Source organism: Rhopalosiphum maidis, chromosome 3 (genome assembly GCF_003676215.2).
Source record: "Rhopalosiphum maidis isolate BTI-1 chromosome 3, ASM367621v3, whole genome shotgun sequence".
NCBI classification, from domain to species: domain Eukaryota; kingdom Metazoa; phylum Arthropoda; class Insecta; order Hemiptera; family Aphididae; genus Rhopalosiphum; species Rhopalosiphum maidis.
Genome location: NC_040879.1, coordinates 23,798,556 through 23,812,348, shown reverse-complemented (window position 1 = coordinate 23,812,348; position 13,793 = coordinate 23,798,556). Strand labels below are relative to the sequence as shown.

The window sequence follows — 13,793 nt, the reverse complement described above, 5'->3', positions numbered from 1 at the left end:
TTAGTTTGCAGTGTTTGCACACATGATACAATATATTCCATTTTTTGCTGTCACAATGTAATTTTTTATTTTTCATTATACATTTTATGATTTAAATTTCAAACCATTAAAAACAAATAACGAGTAATTTTTTTCTTCACTTATAAATTAATCATGAATAAAATTTTGAATGTAAAATTGGAATACGCTATTATAAAATATAATGATTAATAAATGAGAGATGATTACAGCGAATTTCTCGATATTTCCGTCAATTTTCGAACATTTCCGGTAATTTATAGTAATTTCCCAACCCTGCAATCATGCATATATCTACACGAATTTGAAAATAATATAATATCCATGTCAATATAATATAACATAATCCACTATATTATACGTAGGTGAATTATACTATACGTTAACATAACACGGTACATGCCACATTATATTAGTACGAAAGGTTTTTTTTTTATATTTTCAAAGTTATTTTAACGCTTTGTGCGTGACACTACATTTTCGTACAGCAGCCATGTAAAGGCATACTATATAGGTAACAAATATAAAGGTCAATGGCTTTTTTTTTATCATTTATTTTACACTACAGGTTTTATTATAACACACCACGTGCTCACTATTTAAACGTACCGTATTTCTTCAAACACCACACAATGGCAATACCGTTATAATCACTATAGATAATATATAAATACGGTTTCTGAAGTATACAGTAAAAGCAACCATAAAATTATACAAATGTTATTTATTTATTCAAGAAGAAAATCCATTGTGTAACTAATGAGTATCAAAAGAATGTTTAGGACAATTTTTATTAATAGAAAAAACTTGAAAGTATGATCTACTTACTAAATGCTCCTGATTGAAAAATTTACTTTTATAATGTATTAGAAGAGGATTTAAATTTTATATCGATGACGTATGCTGTGTGTTAATTATAGTCCTAAATTTGAATAAAAAAAACATTTATTCATGTTTAAGAAAGATATTGTAATTTTTAATTTTAGTTTTTAATTTGCTCGTAAGTTATGCTTAGGAATTAGTTGTGACGCCAGAGTCGTATTTTTTATAAACCTAAGACAAAACAACAACAAAATTTTATTCTCTTCGTTATAAAACATATATTTTTATAATAACACACAGAGGTCTTATTAAAATTCACACACCGATTAAACGTAAAAAATTTAAATCATTAAATTATTGCAATATCGTATTTTTTTTTTTTTATTGTTATAAGTGCATCCAAATTGCGTGTGATGCTCTATGGATAAGAAAAATTAATTAAAATTCAAAACACCGAAATCGCGTGCGATGATTATTATTACTCTCTAGGCACATGTAAGACCTATAATAATTGCTTAGATTAATTCCATGTTTCAAATTAAAAAGACACGGGCTTTTACTTAATTATTCACTACAGATAGGTTGACTGCTACTTATCAATTTTGGGTTGTAATATTTACAGGTTAAATGTTACAATAAAGTCTTATTTACATATTTTTCTATGACTATTGAACAGTATTTATAAAAATGAGTTAATGATAAAATTAATACATTTAAATGACTTTTTACATTTTAAGTGAAGTGAATAGGTATAGATTTAATTTTCAAAAATATTCATAAAATAGTTATACCGAGAAGCAAAGGATCTCTTAAAAACTTTTTGTAAATGTATGAAAAAATAAAATAAAAATTCTTGAAAATATGCCTGACTACAATTGGTGAATGTTTACAATCATCTATATTATATGATTTGATATTTCCAAAAAAAAGTGTAAGTAATAGTAAAGCGATAGGTAACTAACTTTGTAATTTTAAATTTAATAAAAATTTAGCGTTTTGTAATAAAAAAACTGTAATAATATTTAGTATTAAATAGAAAACAATGAATTAATTTTAATAATAATAGAATATACCATCAATATTAGTATGTACGCATTGTTATTAACTTTTATCTAACGAATTGTTTATAGAGAAATCATAATTTTATTTTAAAACAAATAGGTAATCAAATATCTCAATAAAAATTTAAATATCAACATTCACTATAAATACTCATTATTTATATCAGGCAGATACCAGAAAATGTAAGTATTGTTATACCATTCGTATAAAATGTTTACAGACGTCAGTGACTATCAGTATATCGCACTCACCGCTAAGCAGTCATATACTATCGTTCAATTATATAAAATATAAAATATTTTACGAGGTTTTATCAATAACTGCATATTAAATTTACTGAAAACGTGTCTAAAACATAGTCAGTGTAGGTAGTCTAAAAAAATGTACGAGAAAAATTCCAAGGATTAATATGCAAAATCAAGGATTTCGTTTTAAAATTGTATTTTAAATTTAATAATGAAATAGTTGAGACAATATTTATTTTAATAATAATTATCATTATGATTGTTATTATTTGATTTTGTTTTTTTTATTATTATTTTTTTTTTTTTTTAATAAATTATAAATTTGAATGCCTTTTTAGTTGTAAACGAGTATGTGTATGATTATTGATTATATTATATTATGTCTATTGCATCAGTTCATTTATCTTATTTTTGATTCAGACAACTTTGCTGAGGACACATTTATCGTTTTTCACTTATGAATATTTTTTTTGTGTTCATTTTTACATAGATTTGTTAATGCCATTTAATATTAGTATAACGATTACATTAAAACGAAAAAAATATATGAAACCATAGTAATAAAAAAAAAAAACATTTGGTACTTAGTATAAAACTATAGATAATCATTTTGTTTTATACATTACTATCAACATGCTAAGTAAATAATGAGTAATGACTATCATCTATTACTATAGTAACCATAAATAATTAGACTACTGCGAAAAATTGGCAAATAACGATATCATACACCAATATACAATAGTGAATAATGTTGAATTTGAATATATTTTATTTTTAATATAATACAATAAAGATACATTATTATAATTTATTATAAGTACTTGACGTGTTTTAGTTTATAGAACACATGTAAAACATGCATATCGTAAAGAAATTATTATATTTTTGTGTATTTTACGTGTATATTATAAGCTAAAACACAAAAAAAAATAATAATTTCTTTGAAACACGAATTTTTAATTTTTAATATACGTATTATTAACAATATTTTACACACGAAATGGTGACTTTGGGTCATTGACTTGTATATTTTTGTTGTAGGTAGTTTTAAACAGACTGTATTGTGAAAAATAAACTAACATTTTTTTTATTTCATTGCGTCTGGTAGTTCTAAAAAATATAAATTTTAAATGACCAATTTATGTTATTTTTTGTCTAAAAATTGTATACATTGTATAATATTTATTATTGTAAAAAAATCATAAAAAAATGAATAAATATTACAATAATTTTGACCATAATTTATTTTGGACGTTCGAAATCAACAAATAAATTGTATTTGTCTTTACTCAATTTCTATATCCAAACGATGGTTTTGAGAATGGCCAACAATACGGAATCATCTTTATTGATAATGGTCTGATATAAATAATGGTGAAATTATAATATTTTTAAAAAATATGCCAACATCTTTTAGCTTATAAAACGTAACTTACAACATTACTTTTTATATGAGCTTATACTGATCATAACCCTACCTATTTGAAATTGTTTCTTATAATATTTAAATATAGTATTAAAACAAACAATTATTATTACAATAATTTTATAACGTTGAAGATTAAAAAAAAAGACTGTAGACGTTGTTTTAATAAAATAATTCTAGTAATTTATGTTTTAATTTTTAATAATTAAAATTGTGTGTTTGCATAAAACAAAATTATGGTATGGTCATTTGTATTTCAATTTGTTTATGTATTTTTTTGTTCGTTATTATTAGTTCAAGGTAAAATGCATCGATGCCGATGACAGATACTAACTAAAAAAAAACCTCTATGACAATATTTCAAACAATCAATAATATTTTAGCAGTACTTACCATGTGAATTACACATATATACTATATAGGATTATAAACGAATCACGATGTACTCGTATAATACAATAATTTTTTAAAAATTTTTTTTATAAGAAAAAATCCCCTGTATTATAACTTATTTTTGTCAAAATATTCCTAACCTACAAATATTTATATTTTATTTACTTAATTATCATGATTATTAACAATTTTTTTTTAATTTTAAAACCTATCTAATAATTTGCTGAACATAAAAAAAAACTCTACGTCTCCTATTACTTATTTTATCATTGTCAAATCCATGGACGTAAACACATGACCTTTTTTATATATATACTTTATAGTCTATATACATTATACTAATATTCTTATTTTTACGAAAATTAGCTAGTTTTTTGGGGTATGTATATTCCCTCTCCCCTCAATAAAAATTCCTGTTTATGCCACTGGTTAAATCTTGAATATTATGTCATATATGAAATGTGTAGAATAAAAATTATGTATTTTTAATATTTTTAACTTCTATATTAAATTTTCAAATTTATTTACTAAAATGAATAAAAATTCTATTATACTTTATATTAGGACATTTTCAATGATTATATGTTTATAAACACTCTGAAAAATCAAAAATATATTTTTAATTTACCCGTTATTAGAAAATTGTTTAGCAAATGTTTGATAAAAACGTCAAATTAAATTTTTATTTTATCCAGTTATCTTGTAATGTATCTACTTGGAAATGTCTTCTTTTGACTTAAATATAAATAATATCAAATATTCCACTAGATATATATAGAAGTAAGTTAAATACTGGAGCATTATTTCTGTTAGGAAAAAAAAATATACATAAAGTATCTAGGTATTAAAACATAGATATCATTTTAAAATCAGTTAATTAATTACACAACTTATAGTCTAAAAAACAAAGTATTCTTACATAATTAAGTAAAACTGCACCTAATCGTCCTGATTATTTAGGTATACACTATACATTAAATATGATATTAATTTTACAAAGGCCATGTTATTGTACCTAGGTAAATCATATTAAAATATAAAAATATAAACACTGAGCATTTTGTATTTTTTTTTTTTTTTTGTCAATAATCACAATGGGCGGTACGGTTAATACATGTAATATTGTAAATGCTTGTTACTTATGAGTTAAGATAAATAGGTACATTAAATTCACTGATATATAATATATCTTTATACGTAAAAATTTGGTGTACGACGGATATGTCCGCGATGCACTTCGAAACTATTCAACTGATTTTGATGAAATTACGATTAATGTGTGTGATTTGGACGATTTGGTCTCCACCGCACAAGATAGGATAAGTATTGTCCCGATTGATTACCTAAATATACCTCATTATATTTAGGGCTGAGCGTTTATTTAATCGGTTATTTTTAACGAATGATACATAATTGTTTAATTGATTGAAAAAATGCAACGCTGGTATAATATTGTGTACTTATAGTTGATAAGTCGGAAATATCATCAATACACCAAATCAGAAAACCAAAAATAGTATTTATCCTCCCACTAAATGTTAGCATTAGACAACCGAATTTAATATGAATACATTTTATACGGGCAACAAAGTACACGAAGTTTAGCTAGTATAATAACATATTAAATATTTATTTAATATTTCACAATATTTTGCTAAAACAATGTATTAGTAACTACATATAATATAGTGTATTATTATTATTATGATTAATGTATAGCAATGTTTAACAATAAAACAATAATTTTATCAATCAAACACCAATAAACAATAGACTGATTTTCAGTTAATTTATCAAATGTAATAATTTTCAAATGAAACTAATTATTTTGTCAACCCGATTAATTAAATTTATTACAAAACAGTAAATATAAAATATGTATAGAATTAGGTACTATAATACTTAATTGTGAATTAAATAAAATATATAATATACTATGCATTTATAAATTTATCAATTAGTATGTCTTTATATTTTGTATTTGTATTTTGTAACAGTAACACACATTTAAACTATAATCGTACTTTTCTTATGTTAGGCTTATAAATATTTTATGAATTTTAATATAGGATTTTTATTATTTAATCACTCACATTTATAATAGTGTGTAATAAATAATAATAAATTGTTATTGATTAATAATAAACTTATGTACGAATATTATTGAGATCATTTTATATATTTCATAATAATTAGCTTAAAAAACCAATGCGTATGGCTTAGTTAAGTATCTATGAGGATCGTTATCATGCTATTGTAACTAAACTAATTCATATAAAGTAATTAATTTAGGAAGCCTTTACGTGTATAGGCGCCTATACTTACCTAATACTTATTCATTGATCTAAAATTAAAATGTACCTAACACTGTAGGAAGAAAAATAAAATTAGTTTCGAAATGTATTATGTATTATATAATATAACGTCATTAAATAAATTTAGAAAATACTGTGTAAACGTTATCCACGGCTTTGATGTAGCTAAATTACCTATCCAGAACGCCGTGTGATCATAATTCGGTAATTTAATGAAATACAAAAAAAAAAATAGTATATGTGCTTCAAAAAATACCAGAAATGTCCATTAATTAATTAAGGTATGTATTATACTTAAGATATATCTATATAATAGATATTTTAAATACATAAAAAACAATTTAAAAATGATTATGCTGATAAATGTCGTAATCTTTTAATTACATTTTGAATAAAACCACCTTTTATTTTCAAATTTTGCGGGTGGTTAGGTAATATTAATTATAAACTGTTCCATTAAAAAGAAAAAAATACTTTCAGAATTTCAGAATTCAAATATGGTATTTTAATTCGTTGATTGTTTGATATACAAATAATATTAATTATTGACACTAGACGTGTATTATACAAATAACAATATGAATAAAAACATTTACACCTGGTCGCGTAAATAATCATTCAACATTTAACAAATTAATTATCAATCGTGCATCATTTGGGCAAATTATTTCGCATGATTGTATTATTTATATTTTAAAATTAATATATATATAGGCAAGAAAGTTTAAAAATAGTAAAATAAAAATAAATAATTAATTAGGTAATTAAAATAAAATAACCTTATGTGATTTATCTAGATTTAATGAAATTAATATACGTTACCCACCTCATCATTATATAGTTACTTTATCTCTAAGATGACTATTTATAGTATCCATTTTCTAATTTATAACCGCACTAGATGATAATACAACAGATTCTATTTGGATACTATTGAACATTGACCTCAATGCACCACAAGGGTCTCGGTCATCTTCGATAATCGATGAAATTCTAAATCAATTGTACTCCGCGGGTCGTAACCAGTGTAGTTTCGGTTACCTATTATTATTTTTATTCACTGTTCCGATGACGCATTGTAGTGTTGGAGTTATTAGATTGTCCAATTATCGTAATTGCTTGTGTAAAAGTAAAAAAGGGGTTGGTCAGTCGCCGCGATTCTTCGAACTTTCTAAATGGGGTGTTGAGTACATATGGACAATAGGTATAAGCAGACTTGCATATATAGTCTACATTTTAGATTCTACAACATTACGCTACACTGGTGAAACAGAAAATAATAATAATAATAATAAATAAATAATACGAAACAGAAATAGGTCATGGTTATATCGCCTGACCCCGTAAAAACATTCGGCAATGAGCAGCAAAATACGAGTATAGATATTGGGTATATATAGGATGATTCACCAAGCATGGCCGCCCTCATTTTTTTTTTCGTATTCATTTGAAATCAGCAGTTTTTAAATATGCTGAAATAAAATAAAATACAAACATGAGTCCCTTTTATAGAGTAAATTATCTAGCGGGTAATTGTTTTGAAAAATTGGACGCACCAAAATCAGAATTCAAACGACTATTATTTGAGTTAATTAAATTTGTATATTGAAAATAATAGTTCCACGATGATGCATTTGTAAGATATGGAGATTATGATAATTTAAAAATGTTAGCAATTAATATTAATCTATCAATATTTATCAATTTTAAAAATGGGTCAAATAATTTAAACACTAGACTACATCTGTTTCGTATTTTTGTAAAATTATTCTTAAGGAATATTATTCTTAGTATATAATAACTTAAGACCACGTGTTTGAGTTAGGTACTTCACAATTTTCATAAAAAAAATATCAGAAAATAATTTATTGTAAAAAAGGGAATTTTCATTTTAAAAATAAAAGTTTAAATTGCCACAGTGCAATCCATAAGTAGTACAAAAAATACAATTTTCTAAAATATTATCTTTAAGTAGTTATATTTAAAAGTTCAAAAACTCAGAATTTAAGTAAATGTATTCATAAAGGAAAAAAAATAGTTAGTATACTCTATGAATCGCCCTGTATTATAGTATTATAATATGTCTGTTTTCCTATATAATAATATGATTGACCCGGCTATATCAAATACTAAGCTTGTAGAGAAACAATCAATATCTAACCTCTAATGTACATTACACGAGTTTGAATTACACTTATAATACATTATAATTATATCCTGATTGTCATCGTTTTGCCGCTGCAGTTTTATCTAATACTTACTATGATTAAAACTGGGAATCATGAGTTAAAAAGTTATGTTACTCTAAACTAAATCACATAACGAGATAATTTTTTTAAAAGTAATTCCAAACTTGACGAGTTATTTATTTATTTATTTATTTTTTTTTTTTTTGAAAAGGAAGAATTTATAATATTGCTATTATAAATTTGTTTTTATTATTTCTTGAAGAGGTTATAAAATGGATTTGAATTTATCTATAATTCTGTATTAAATATTGATGGATCATCAATATTATAAGCTATATATTATATAGTGTATAAGATGAATAATAACATAATAAGAAATAGTATTTATAATAACTGTAGTAATTTTTCTAGTGTTAAATTAAGATTCATCAGAAATTTCAGAAAAAAATTCTTCTAAATCTGATATAAAAATAATTAGCTTTATATAGGTTGCTGTTAGGAAAACAATGTACATATAGCTATTATGCCTAATGTTGGTGTACTGTTCTATAATCAATTTTAAAAAAGAGTTAAGATCATAATAATGACTGTATTTATGATTTTAATGATTCATGATTGCACATTCGATGAATCTAAAAACGTTGACTGTTTAATCAATGTAATTTGCCTTCAAATTCTAGAATGCATAACGAGTATTGACTGTATAATCTATACATAACAAATAAACTACTTATTGATACGGAAAACGATATTTAATCTCTAATAGGGACTGACCTAGTTAAATTTTTTGGCAAAGGAGTAGGTTTAAATTATGAAATAATTAATTATCTATATTATATATCATATCATACGGAAACACCAAAAATATGAACATTTATATTTTATGGTCATATTGATTTTTATATAATGCTATACTATGTGTGGTTGTGTGTTATACAATTTTTTATTGAGGATTAAAACCAAATCGAAAATAATCGGCTCTGAATCTTAAAACCTCTGAAAATATTAAAAATTGGGACATATTTTAAATATTATCAATACGAATCCGTAACCTATATTTTTAACCGAAAACTATCAAGTCTTACAAAAATTATAAAGTTTGTTTTTACCTCCATTATCATTTTTTTTTTCTAGTAGAAGAAGTGCTCTGAAAAATTAATATTATTATTTTTTGATGTATTTAATATTTTGAGTATCTTTAAATTTAAGTGGATATTTATAATTGTATATTACTTTAATATAATATATTCGGTTATTTAATTCATATATAAAAAATTAAACAGATAATAAAGTATACAATATAAAAACCTTATCTTAAAAAACAAATTGAAACCATGATCGGCTTTTAATGAAATAAATTTGTACCTTAACCGAAAAACAAAAGGTATGATATAGTAGTTAATCAGGTCGAACTACTGCAGCTCCGAAAACGTGCAAATCAATCGAGCTGTAATCAATCGATTGTATTTCAATTCGATATATATTTTAGAATTTTACCATATAACTCATTGTACTTATATACTCGTATAATATTGCGTGACATCGAATCGTGGGCATTTCAATTCAATCAGTTCATAGCCCGGCAATATTCAAATTCACCATATAGGGATATAATTCACTTTAATTTGAATTAGTATAAAATAAAATAATAATTACAATTAAATACAAATTAAAAGGAGAAATAATTAATTAAATAATCTACTATCATTATAACAATAAAAATATTAAAAATTTATATCTAGTTTAATATAAATCTATAGAATAAAATAAGCGTTATATTATTACATTTAATTCGTAATTGTGTGCACAATGCCATAAATACATTAAATAATCGTCGCATTTATTTAATAAGTTATCTATCTTTTTTTTTAACCTCTCAACAGCTAGATAGGTATATTATCAAATACTTGGATAACGGATATTTACAAACTAAGCAAAATAACGCGAGTGGACATTTTTAAATGGAGTCGGTCATATATCCGTTCCGAAAAACAAACAATGAAAATTGAAAGTCCTATAACACAAAAAAATTACGTGTAAAAAATATATATTTGTTTGAAACTATTTGCATGAATTTGGTGATATTTATATACTTATATTATTTGTATATCGATATCGCCGAAATTTCCTTTAATAATACATTATATAAGTATATATGTTAAATAATAAATTTGAAAGGAATAGCGAAAAATGTTGATATTTGTCTCCAAAAAATAATTAATTATGTACGATATTATAAAATAAATATTTTATCAAGTTTTTCAGAAATGTGAACTACAAATATCAATAAGGCACATTGAAGAAATGTTTTTTATGCTCCACCACGACGTGCATAGGGTTTTGAATTAAAATATCATCGATACGTCAGATGGAAAATATTAATTAAATTTATTTTAATATTACACATAATAATATTGTCCACGTGTAAATTATTATTATTATAACCTACAAACCGTCAAGTCCAATGTTTTCGTCGCAACAATTTTAAAAATATAGTCTAAAACGCATGCAGTTATTTTAAACAATCGTGCTGTGTTCATATGAGCGAAACAAAAGTACGCAAAGTAATTTCCATCCCGCATCAATGATATTATAATAAATGATAAAAATATAGGCTCGGATTTAATTTGTATAAATTTGACTTTGAACAGTTCTGATGAACCATCTATATCAGGGGTTACCAAATGGCTACCCGGGAACAAAATATTTTATCCTACCTGCAGGCAAAGAATAAATATCGTATACTACGATAAGATTATAGTATGTGTTATTGTATGTACTCAGAATGTTGATGGCCCGCGAAAAATGTGCATATTCCCAATGTGGCCCTTAAAAAATATTAAACCTGATCCCTTATCTACATGTTTCATATTGTGTAATCATGTAGATCAGTAGTCAGCAACCTTTTTACCTACACGGACCATAATTTTTTTCAGTTTTTCATTGAGGACCGCATATAAAAATAAAATATTAAAAAATATAAGTTATTAAATATAGGTGTATAAATATATTACAATATATACATTATGTACGATTAGATTACGTTCTTGCTCATAGCTTAGGTCATGAAATGTGCCCATTGTTATATTGAAATCATAATAACATTTAATTTATATCAATTTAAGATATAATTTTAATTTTAAACACCATGAAATATATTTGGTGGGTCGCAGCAAAAAGTTCCGAGGGCCGCATGCAGGCCGTGGTTTGCCGGTGCCTGGTGTAGATTATAAGAGTAATACAACTGATATCAATAGTAAAACAAAAAATGTTAACGTCCATATTTTTTTTAGGGAAATGCATATACCTTAGCTATTTTTTTTTATCTACATCGATAGTCCTGTGATTTTTCTAGAATCAAGTTTACAAATATATACTGTCAAAAAATTAAACTCAATTCAATATACTGATAAAATATTAAACAGAAAAATGATTTATTGTTATAAGGAGATGGTATTTTACGCCAATTTTATTATAAGTAATTTGCGACATCAATAGGTAAATTTAAGTACGTATATAATTTGCGCCAAACTATAATAATATAACATCTATGTTGCGCATTCGCGCCACATCTAAAAAATAAAAATTAATCTTGGTAATTTGCACCACGCCAAAAAACGAAATAGAATGTGTAATCTGTGCCATACTTTTAACTTCAATTGTTAGAATTTAAGTATACATTTGTTTATAATTATAATATGGCTGAGTTTTATACTTTGAAATTATACTTATTTAATATATATATATATATATTTTTTTTTTTTAATTGCCTTCAATAATTTTCTAGAAATGTATAAAACTATTATAAAATAAACTTGCTTGATCAACAACTAAAAATACAATATTATGTTAATTTGTAAAAAATAAAATTCAGTTCTTTAAAAGTAGCGCAAATTACAATTTGATTAAGGCAAATAATGGCGCAATTTACAATTTTTGAAGATACGATATGGCGCAAATTACATAAATATTTTATTTAAGTAGTTTTTGACGTAAATTACAGATGTCTGTGGATTTAGGTTTAAACGTCTTTAGAAAATATCTAAAATAATAAAATATTAATTTATAACGGTGAAACTTGGAATTTTATACTATTTATACAATCAAATCGTACAATAAACATTACATTATACTTGTCTTATCCTATGGAATTTTGAGATTGATATTAAGTATGCTTCACATGTGTGAAGATTACTATCTATTTCGCATTTTCAAGATAATATTTATTTATAATATGTCTTTTATTAAACGATAATTTGAAAGCTTTTATATATAGTTTTAGATATTAAATATGGCTTTATAAGTGCATATATTTTTCCAGCAGGTCATAAGTAATTCTCAGTCTTGTAAAAAATACTTTTAAAATCATATTAATAATTAATATATATACAAATAAACCTTTATGACTAAGTATATTTCATATATTTATACCTTATTATCATATTATTGTTATTAACTTTTGAGTCAATACCACATTACCGTAAAATAGTGTCAATAAGTTCATGATATAAATAGATAGATATAATATCATAAAATTGATTTACATGTTTTTAAAATTGTATTTCGTATAATTAATAATAACATACCTAAGAGTTATAAGGTAATCATTGTTACAAAATATTTAATTTAATTATAATATTGAATTTGTGTAAAATTTCCGTTTTCTTTAATTTTTATTTGCTTATCATAATTATTAAGAAAAATACTAGAATTTTTTTACTTTTGACCCCCAAAGTTGAAAATACAAACTAGATTCACTACCAAAAAAGTTGCTGAAGTTGAAAATTGAAACAATTTCATGCCTGAAAAAGTGTGCCCAGACACGATATAAACAAACATTTTTGTAAAATCAATACATTCCTTACTCCACTCAGAATCTAAAAGTATTTAAAATTCAAACTACTATGGTATTTAAATATATTATTTACTCATTGCTTTAAACCAGAGGTTCCCAAAGTGGTCTATATCGACCCCTTGTAGGTCAGTTCTGACCTACAAGGGGTCCATGTAAACGAAAAAGAAAATCGGGGTGCACAAGGTGTAAAGAGAGGGTCTACGAGAGTTATTATAATTTGTTAAGCCAAAATTGCGTGTATCGCAATTTAATTTAGTTTTTATTTCCTGTCATTTTTCAATAATTAAAAAGATATAATGTATTGTCATTATTAAAGAAATAAAAGTATGAATAAAAATATACTTAACACGTTTTTTGTTTCAATGATTTGCATTCCGCAGTAAATCGTATTTATGTGCAGCTTTATGTAAGCTATAAAAAACATCTAAATGAATCTGCGAAAATTCAATAAGGGTCTACGAAAAT

At 24.2% G+C, this 13,793-nt stretch overlaps 1 protein-coding gene across 1 annotated transcript in view; it reads right to left on the bottom strand.

Annotated features, from left to right (window-relative positions):
• Window positions 1-13,793, bottom strand: part of LOC113556935 (adenylate kinase isoenzyme 5) — a 40,323-nt gene that overhangs the window by 18,125 nt on the left and 8,405 nt on the right. The window lies entirely within an intron of this gene.